This window comes from Gavialis gangeticus, unplaced genomic scaffold (genome assembly GCF_001723915.1).
Source record: "Gavialis gangeticus isolate Ggan-Ray unplaced genomic scaffold, GavGan_comp1, whole genome shotgun sequence".
Lineage (NCBI taxonomy): Eukaryota > Metazoa > Chordata > Crocodylia > Gavialidae > Gavialis > Gavialis gangeticus.
The window spans coordinates 7,316,416-7,325,587 of NW_017729030.1; the positions used below are offsets into that span (position 1 = coordinate 7,316,416).

Here is a 9,172-nt window from a genome sequence, read left to right on the forward strand (position 1 = left end):
GGGGGGGGGGGGGGGGGGTAAGTTGTATTCCAGGTCAAATAAGCCAAACTAGTTCCAAATCCAATCGACTGAGCAAAATTCAATTGTTCAAACACCATAGGTGGCACTAAAACCGGCAAATGTCCTCCACCCCAGACTTTTCAACCTGGGGCTTTAGATACTCCCAAATCCATTGGCAGGCATCCTATGCATAGGCCCAAGCCTGTGCATAGGTCTTGGGGTTTGGATGCCCCCAAGTCTTACTTGTGCTTAGCCAACACCCACAGGAGCAAGCTAGGAAGAAATCCCCTATTTCCATAAAGTAGCCATGTAGCCAAGATCCTCCCACGGGGAGCTGCCCACTGGGAGGCTATTATAGACTTTTATAAGGTGTCCTGTCCACAGTGCATTGGACAGGGATACACCTTCCACCAAGAAGCAATATATACTAAAAACTATGCATCAGATTAGCCCAAAGCCAAAGGGCTCATGATGCACCCTACAGTTCACTGGGCTGGGGCTCAGCAGAATCAACAGCATTTCAAGCCACGGTGACCCCAGAGCTCAGCATGTGTGTGTACTTCAGTTACCCCCTACACAAAGCATCCATGTGCTAATTAGCCCCCAACTCAGGCTGGGATGCTTCAAAATGTTATATGCAGATAAGGCACAGAGCAGCCTGATCCAACTCCACCTCATGGAGGGCAGGGCCACATTAATCATAAACACAAGGCTGTGAAAGGGGAGGGCAACAGAGGATTCTAGGTGAACTGTTTGGGGCCCCATTTGGTGATGGTTTCTAGGCATTTAAGGTTGGTGAAGAAACAGGAACTACTGGAAACGGGAAAGAAAGTTGCTGCTCAGCTGTGGGAGTGAAGAGGAAGTCAAAACGTATTCCGTGTAGTGATACACCATGACCTGAAAAGTTTGAGCTGAGGGGGACTACATGCAATGGGAATTACCATATATTTTATTCAGATAGGCTGGCCTAATCTAGCCTTGTGGTAGGTTCCTATCAGTATATTTGTCCAGTGTGGGCCATGTGTTTTATAGCCGTGCTCAGCATTGGTTGCATTTAATCAGCTTCACGGTTAGTTTCCATTACTAAGCACGTTGCTTTTGGCAACAGTTTTGATAGTCAATGTATTTAATCATGCTTTCTTGGATGTAATTATAATATGAGGTGCTTTTTTTTTCATAGAGAGAGAACCTTGTTTTATACGTAAATAAATACAGTAATGCATGGACTTAGCTTTTATGCACAGGTAGTCCCATTGAGGTCAGCAGCATCAACACCTATCTGCAGGATTGGAACTTAGGTTGTAAACATTTCAGAGCCACAGTAGTCGCTAACTTGACATCCTGTCTAGCAGCACCAACTCTGTCAGTGCTTACTGCACTAGAAAAAATAAAAAGTGATTAAAAAAATTATCATATGATCTCAGTCTCTTCAAAGTGGTGTTCTATCTAAGGGGATGTGAGGGGGGTAGAATAACTAAGCCTATGCTCAGGTTTCTGAAGGCACTCAAGGAGGCAAACAGCCAGTTTAAAAAAAGTACCCTGTAAAATGTGTTTCAAGAAACAGTGGCTATGGGCTGATTGTGATACAGTAATCCAGTTGACCCGCACTGATATCCTCAGGACTTGTGGGTTTATATATTGTTCCCTGCAACACAGAGGAAAGACTGTGCGCTGTACTAAAGTACAATTTAATATTTGCTTAAAGCTTTTATTGTATTGTCCAAGTATGGGCGGCTTCTGCCATTCAAGTTAATAGCTAACCTGCCCCTATACTTTTGTTAAAACAACTTCAGTGTGTTAGCCCAGCATTCAGAGTTGTAAGTGACACACATGCCTATATTTAGACTACCTATACTTCTCACTACCTATAGCAGTCATTTAATGAGACTGGGGTTTCCCTCACTTCATCGGAAAGGTACTGTAATTTTCCTGAGACTCGTCTATAAGTTTCATTTTTAAAGATAACAACATGCAATTTTTAGTTATTAGATTCTACCTCTACTTCTTAATTAGAACGCTGCATTTAAAGGTGAACACAGAATCATACTATACATGAGGCCTGCAATGTTCTGAATCATCCAGACTGCATACTGAAAATGTTTCTGTCACATGTACTTATTTATGATTGCAAAAATAGTACCATGAAAGAAGCAGATGTGTACCCAAAAATAGGTTAACTAGTTTAATTATTACAAACACACTGGTCAATTCAAATTATGGGGGAAAACAAAAAAAGGAAAACAGCCTCCTTTTGTAAGCTTAGTTAAAGAATCGCATTAAAGGAAGTACTGAACATGAAACACTCAATATTATCCCTTACTGAAATCATATGATGTAAACCCTGTTACAACAATAGCTCTTCCCACTGTTAAAGGATGTGGGAAAGACTTCTTCATTTTTTAATTTAGGTTCTTGTGTAAATGTGATATCCTTCTGTGACTGAAAGAAATGGACAGAGTCTCAAGTCTCAATCCATACTTCTACCCCAAAATAGTCACAAGCAGACATCAGCCAAGGTGCAAAATATCCACTGAAATACACAGAGCCCATTTTTATTTGTAATCCAACCAGGTTAAATCTGGTCTATCTAAGAAGACTACATTTCATTAACCCCTCTTATGAATATCCAGTCCCCAGAATATTCTTGGGACACAGAACTTAACTGTGAGGTGTTATATACTTCAGTGTTTGTTACTTGGCCCTTTTGTTGAGACTGCAAACTAGCATGCTGATAATTAGACCAAAAAAGTGACAGTGGGGCATTCAATTGGACACTAGTCCACAGGGAAATGAGTGAAACTTAACTTCACACCACCAACCAAACAGACATTGGCTGCTAACATTATGTGGTTACTGCTAATCTGGCTTGGATCTGAACTGGTGACATACGGATGGAAAGTTCTATATGGCACTACTGATCCTATGAACTATTCTATCCCCCATGTATAAAGAATTTTGAAAAAATGTAATTGAATCAAGCAGGTAAATGGTTTGCATTCATTAGACTGTTATGACTAATCATTTTTACTCAGTGTAAACATTTATCATAGCATTTTAAAAAATGTAACCTCTAAGAGTAAAGGATACATGCCTAATACATACCCTCAGCAACATGACAAAATTTATCTTGCCCAAAATATTTGTGACACAACTTCCATTTGTTGCTCATGTACTCAGTCACAGGAGAGGACCACACAAACACCTCATTCAAGAACTGATTTACCCAACAACCTAAATCTAAATCCTTTTAAGCTTGCTTCACTTTCTTATTTATGCTCTGTGTTTACATTTTCATTTCTGTCAGCTGGAAAATGAAAACCAAAGGAGTTAGTTTCACTTTTATTTATAGTTAGTTTCTATTTTCTTTATAGTTAGTTTTGCTTTCAGGTTTTAAATGTTGCAATGTTTGGATTTCAGACACTGCAGGGAAACGTTCACTGATTTTAAAACATCTGTTCTTAATGGATTTTTAGATGAGAAAACCTTTTTCTTGGACATAGGTTCTTTCAAAACTTATTTTTAAAAATTTTATTTTGGATCTAATTTAGGTCCATGTTTCTTTCATTGGTTTTCAAAAGATTCTAGTGACCATAAATGAATGCATTAAAAATGCCTTCTTATAAATTAATGGATCTTGAATGTAAGATGTGCCCACCGAATTACAGGCCAAGTTTGCTGCAATGTCAAACCTGTAACTGAGTTGCCTACCTAAATTTTCTTCTTCCATATAGAATGATTGGTGAAATAAGGCTTTATCCAGATATCAGCAGCTGGTCTCTAATATCTACAATGAATGTAGAAAATCTACATATAGTCAAATCTGCCATCTTGGCTCCTTTAAAGTCAAGGAAAACCTAGCCCACATATGAAAGAGCAGAACTACACAAGGTGAATGAGTTTTCTTGGAAATTCCTAAGAAATCATATACTCTTTTTGTTCTCTGTGATTTTTAATATGCATAGGACTTTTAAAGACTCCTGTCATTCTAATTTGCTAGCAGAAGCAAAGTTGATGTTAACAGAAGTCTAGTGTATAACTACAGTTCAAAATCAGAGGTAATATTTAAAACTCTAAAATCTATCCCTAGGAAATGACAAACAAAGTGGCAATATCCTATGGCAAAATACCTCGTTCAAGTACATTAGGAAACGAAGGGTATTTAAACCCAAAAGCTTGCCAAGAAGAATTTTTCCAACTATTTGAGTTGGTCTAATAAAAGATATCAGATTTACCCAAAAAACCTTGTCTGCCTTAGGAAAAGTTTCTTGTGCTGCATCAACTAAAAGCTAGAGCTATATAGAGTGAGGGTTTAGTTTTATATAATGCTACACTGTGTGAAGCAACATGTCACATTCAAGAGATTTTTTGGATGTGTGTGTTCAAGCTGCTCCAACATAAAATGTCTGCTTTATGCTAATGAGTGCTGTAAATTTGCTGCAATCTGCCCCCAAAATACAAAGAAGATCAGTAAATGACTAGTTTACACAAAGTGGAATATCACTATATTCTTTTTCTATAAGAGAAGGCAGGGTAGATTTGCAACTTATAAACTAAATCAGACATATATAACAAGCTTCTGTGAGCCTAATCCCACTTCATCAGATGCTGTGAAAGGACTTTCACGGAACCATGTAAGTCTGTCCTTTCATAGCATCTGATGAAGTGAGCTTGGGCTCACAAAAGCATATGCTATCTAGATTTGATTTAGTTAGTCTATAAGGTTCAAATCTACCCTGCCTTCTGCCATTTTTCCTTTTAACTCATTCATAAGACTAGAATAAAATGTCCTGTCCTGGATGTAAGTTACAGGCAACAACATTTAAAAATGTTTTGAGATTCAGGAATGAAACTGCTATGGGTGCTATATATTATTAGGGCCTTTGTATATGCCACAAAATTGGCCTTTAAAGCAGCTTGAATGCCCTTTTGCACCACTTTAATGGTGTTGCTGTTTGCACATTCAGCGGCATATTCCACTTTAATGGCATTGCGGTTTGCGGCGTATTCCACTTTAATGGCTCAGCAGTGTATTCTGCTTTTATAGATTGTAAGACCAGAAGGGACCTCAGAAGATCATGGGGTCCAGCCCCTTGCACCAGGCAGAAAAGGCAACTGAGGTGAGGTGACCCCAGCAAGATGACTACCCAGTCTTCTCTTGAAGATTTCCAGGGTAAGCAATTGCACCACCTCTGGAGCGAGCTTATTCCACAGTTTGAACACCCAACTGTGAAGAAGTTTTTCCTAATGTTGAGACTGAAACAGTCTTCCAAGAGTTTGTGGCCATTACCCCTGGCTCTCCCCAAGGGCACCCTGGTGAACATTTGTTCACTGAGCCCCTGATGTACTCCCCTGAGGTAGCGGTAAACTACTAACAAGTCCCCACTCAGCCTTCTCTTTTTCAGGCTTTAAATGACTCTGGTATGTAGCAAGATAAAACACCTCCAAGGTGTTTTAGTTTGCTACCTAACGAAGTGAAACAGTGCACGGGGCGCTGGAAGCTGGCGTGCCTAGGGCTTGTTGGGCCCTGTGCAGCAGCCCATGCAGGCAGGCTCCACTGAATTGAAAAAAAAAAAAAAAAAAAAAAAAAGGCAGAGACCCTGATTTTTCCCACCCCCAACTTTCCTGGAGCCTGCCTGAGTTGTGCGGGGACCTGGTGCTTCCCTCTGCGGCTGGGGGGGAGGCGGGGGGGGGGCTTCCTTCCACAGCTGTTGCGCCCCCCCCACCACCCGAGACCACCTGGACTGGGTGCCAGCGGGTGGGTGCCACCTGGGGGGGACCTGCACAGCTCAGGAACTGCTCTGCTTGCCAGCAACTCGCCCCAAACCACCCCCACCGCCAAAGAGGCCCCAACCCCCCACCCCTTGTGTACACACCACCGGAGTTTAGTTCAGTTTAATTCTCCCTAAATTGAAGCGGTGTTTTTAAAAACCCACCGTTTCAATTTAGGGAGAACTAAACCACATTAAACCCCCATGGCATGTACAAGCAGCCTTAATTACTAGGTGTAAACAGTTAACTGCTCACACACCAGTACAAACACACATCAAAAGTTTGTTTCAATATTTTTAAAGAGTCAATCCCTCTTCTAAGAGAGATTTTAATTTAAGCGCAATTCAGTGCACAGCAACTTAACAGGATTCCTACATATACTTGGTCACCTGCTGGTTTTGTTAACACAATTCAGGCCCTCAACCGCTTACATATGCGCTTAGCCTTAGGTATGAAAGTACAGACTCAAAGTCACGTTAACATGTGTTTGCAGTATAAATCATCCACACGTACTTTATATACCTTAATTATTATACAGGTTACTTCAAGTCATTCTTTGGTTCTGAAGTCTACAGCCACAACAGGACTTTGAAAGAAGTGGTGTTTTCCTATTTTGTACCAAAACAGACAACCCCATGCTTTTAAAAGTTTTCTTTTTTAACTAGATCTACACAGCTCAAGACCAGTGCTAGGAGCTTGGAAATACCTGACACATTTTTCTTGGAGTGCATGAATAGTTTGTTTCATTGGCTTCCACAGAAAGCTTCACTAGGTTAAAACTAAGCATGTATCTGTTTGCAAACTAAAAGCAGAGTGGCAGAGAAAAAAGAAAAACAAAACAGCTTATTATGTTAAAGGGTTTGTTACCTAGATAAAGTGCTGTGCACAATACAAACTACTGTATTGGCCAGACAACTGAATATTAATGTCAAGAAATCTTGCTCTCAGACTGAAAATCCTGACCTTTTGCTCCATTTTACCAGTGTAAAGGAATGATAATCTGACAAGACTGGCTAAAAAGAATCCTTCGCTGATCACTACACAGAGAGGGAAAACTAATGTGGTTAATATGTCCTAGAAGAGCATGCAAAATTGTCAAGCAGAGGGACAGTGAAATCTTATCCATGTTTCAAGGCATAGGAAAAATCCAGATTCAAAAAGAAATAATTTGTCTTAAAGGTAAAATGTGTGACTTTTATAACCATATCACCATTTTCCTGCTATGGTAAATTTAAATTTTTCTGCTGTGGTCAATTCTCTTCTTATAGTACTAGCTCACTTTCTGCCAAGGGGATTCTATGTAGAACTTAAAGAGCTTTATTTTAAATATTTTTTTACTAAACTCAAACATACAATATTTAATCTAGCTTAAAATTTTTACTATGTTCAAGAAAATGCAGTATAAAAATCTTGACCCAGCAGACTTATAACCATTAACAATTATAAGTGTACACTAAACAGGAGGAAAGCGGTAGACTCTGACCCCAAAAATCAATAAGCCTCTTCTATCTGAGTGACTGCAAATGGATCACAGGGGACTTGATTCCACAGTTCTGGAGGTCCCTTCTAGTCCTATGTTCTCAATATTAAATACGGAAAGAGGAATAAATGCACTAGAACAGCTTGGTCTGCGGTTTTCTTCAGATGGACCAAATGTGTTTTCATTGAATTATTCATGTCACTGACAATGCTGTCTCCCTGTGAAAATGCAGGATTTCATTTCAGATGCAATATTATTAAATATAATGATATACGTATTTTACATGTCAGAAATCTTGTGTAAAAGAAATTAAAGCATCTAAGGTAAAATAAACCAACTCAGGAACAGATCCTCAAAGTTATCTAGGTACATAACACCAGCTGACTTCAAAGGAATTTAGGCTCCTAAATCTCACTGAGGATCCAATTTTGGCATGCTGAACAACTTCACTCTCACTAGGGATTCATTGGGTGAGGGGGGCAGAGAGGCCCTTGGTACTTGAGCCTGGATTTGCACACAGCTATAATTCCTACTGCATTCACAAACAATTTTGTGGGTGAAAATATTCAGGACCAGTAACTTGCCCTGATGGTGTACATCTACATAGCATTAACAAAGCAGACCCTGAACACTATCATCCAGAGTGTGATTAACACTGTATGCACCAGAAAGGAAAAAGCAGATACTGTGACATCATATGTAAAGAACAGTTCAAATGTCAGTTCCAATTGAAAGACCAAGGGTCAAGTGGTGCAATGATTTTAAAAAAATTAAAATATGCATTATAGCTCCAGGCCTGCAACTGGATCCATGAAGGTAAAATTGTGCCTACTGATGTCACAGCTCTGGGCGGGTATTAGAGGTGTGCAGGACTGGACTGCTAATTGGTTGTTGTCGAAGGCTGCACGGGAGGACATTTTTTTTCCAGTAGTGCGAGACTCTATATCACTCCCCCGTATATGCCACAATCCTAAAGCACTCACTGTAAAACAAATCTTATTTCTAGAACTGCTTCTATAAACATGTTGTCAGGCAGCACTGAAGGTCCAACTATTTGCCACAACTGTTTCAAGCACCATAGGGTAACAGCATCTAAATACCTCTGAGGGTCTAAACTAGTCATTCTTGCCCTTTCTAGCCTCAAAGCACCCTTCAACAGCCTCAAGGCAGCCCTCTGACAACCTCAGCTCTTAGCTTTCACTCAGTTTCTGACTACAGAAGACTAACAGAGCTGTTCTTCTGTTGCAGAGACTCAGAAAGACCCCAACAGGCCAGGATGCTTTTAACACTCCTGGCTCCTATACAAACATCTCTGGGTTTATCTGGTGATGGTGTCATAACAGCAACGCTGGAGCCATGAGGAGTGACGCTGGAGCCATGATGTCGTAAGCTGGAAAGCTTCTCTCACTATCCCAGCTGGTGCAATAACGGATGCTGCCCTAGGAAGTCCTCGCCTCTTGCATTTATGGGGAGAATCTGGGGCGTGCACCTCGCAGGGCTCGCGCCGTGCAGCTCCCTGGGTGAGAATCATGGATGTAAACAAGGTCATCTCAGCTGCCGCACAGCAAGGCTCGCTGGCTCCATACCGGAACTGGGGTGGGATCACTCGTGCACACACATAGGCTCAGACATACATGGGTTCACAACTCACACATACACAAGTGCACAGGCTCACACATGGGTTCACACACGCTCACAGGCTCTCACACAGTTTCACACAGAGGTGGGGTCTCACACACACACACAAGAGGGGTGGGGCCACACACACCTCCCCCCCGGGCTCGCAGGCGAGGGCAGTAACCCCCCCGGCGCTGGTGCCCGCGGCCCAGGCCCCCAATCACAGGCAGGCCGGAGGCGGCCCCACAGCAGGGGCCCGTGTCCAGGGGCTCCGCTCCGCCCCGGCGGGCAAGGCCGAGGGCCCGG

At 41.5% G+C, this 9,172-nt stretch overlaps 1 protein-coding gene across 2 annotated transcripts in view; it reads right to left on the bottom strand.

The window, feature by feature from the left end:
* The window catches only part of IRF2 (interferon regulatory factor 2), an 80,422-nt gene that overhangs the window by 70,668 nt on the left and 582 nt on the right, over positions 1–9,172 (bottom strand). The gene's annotated exons all lie outside the window — the stretch shown is intronic.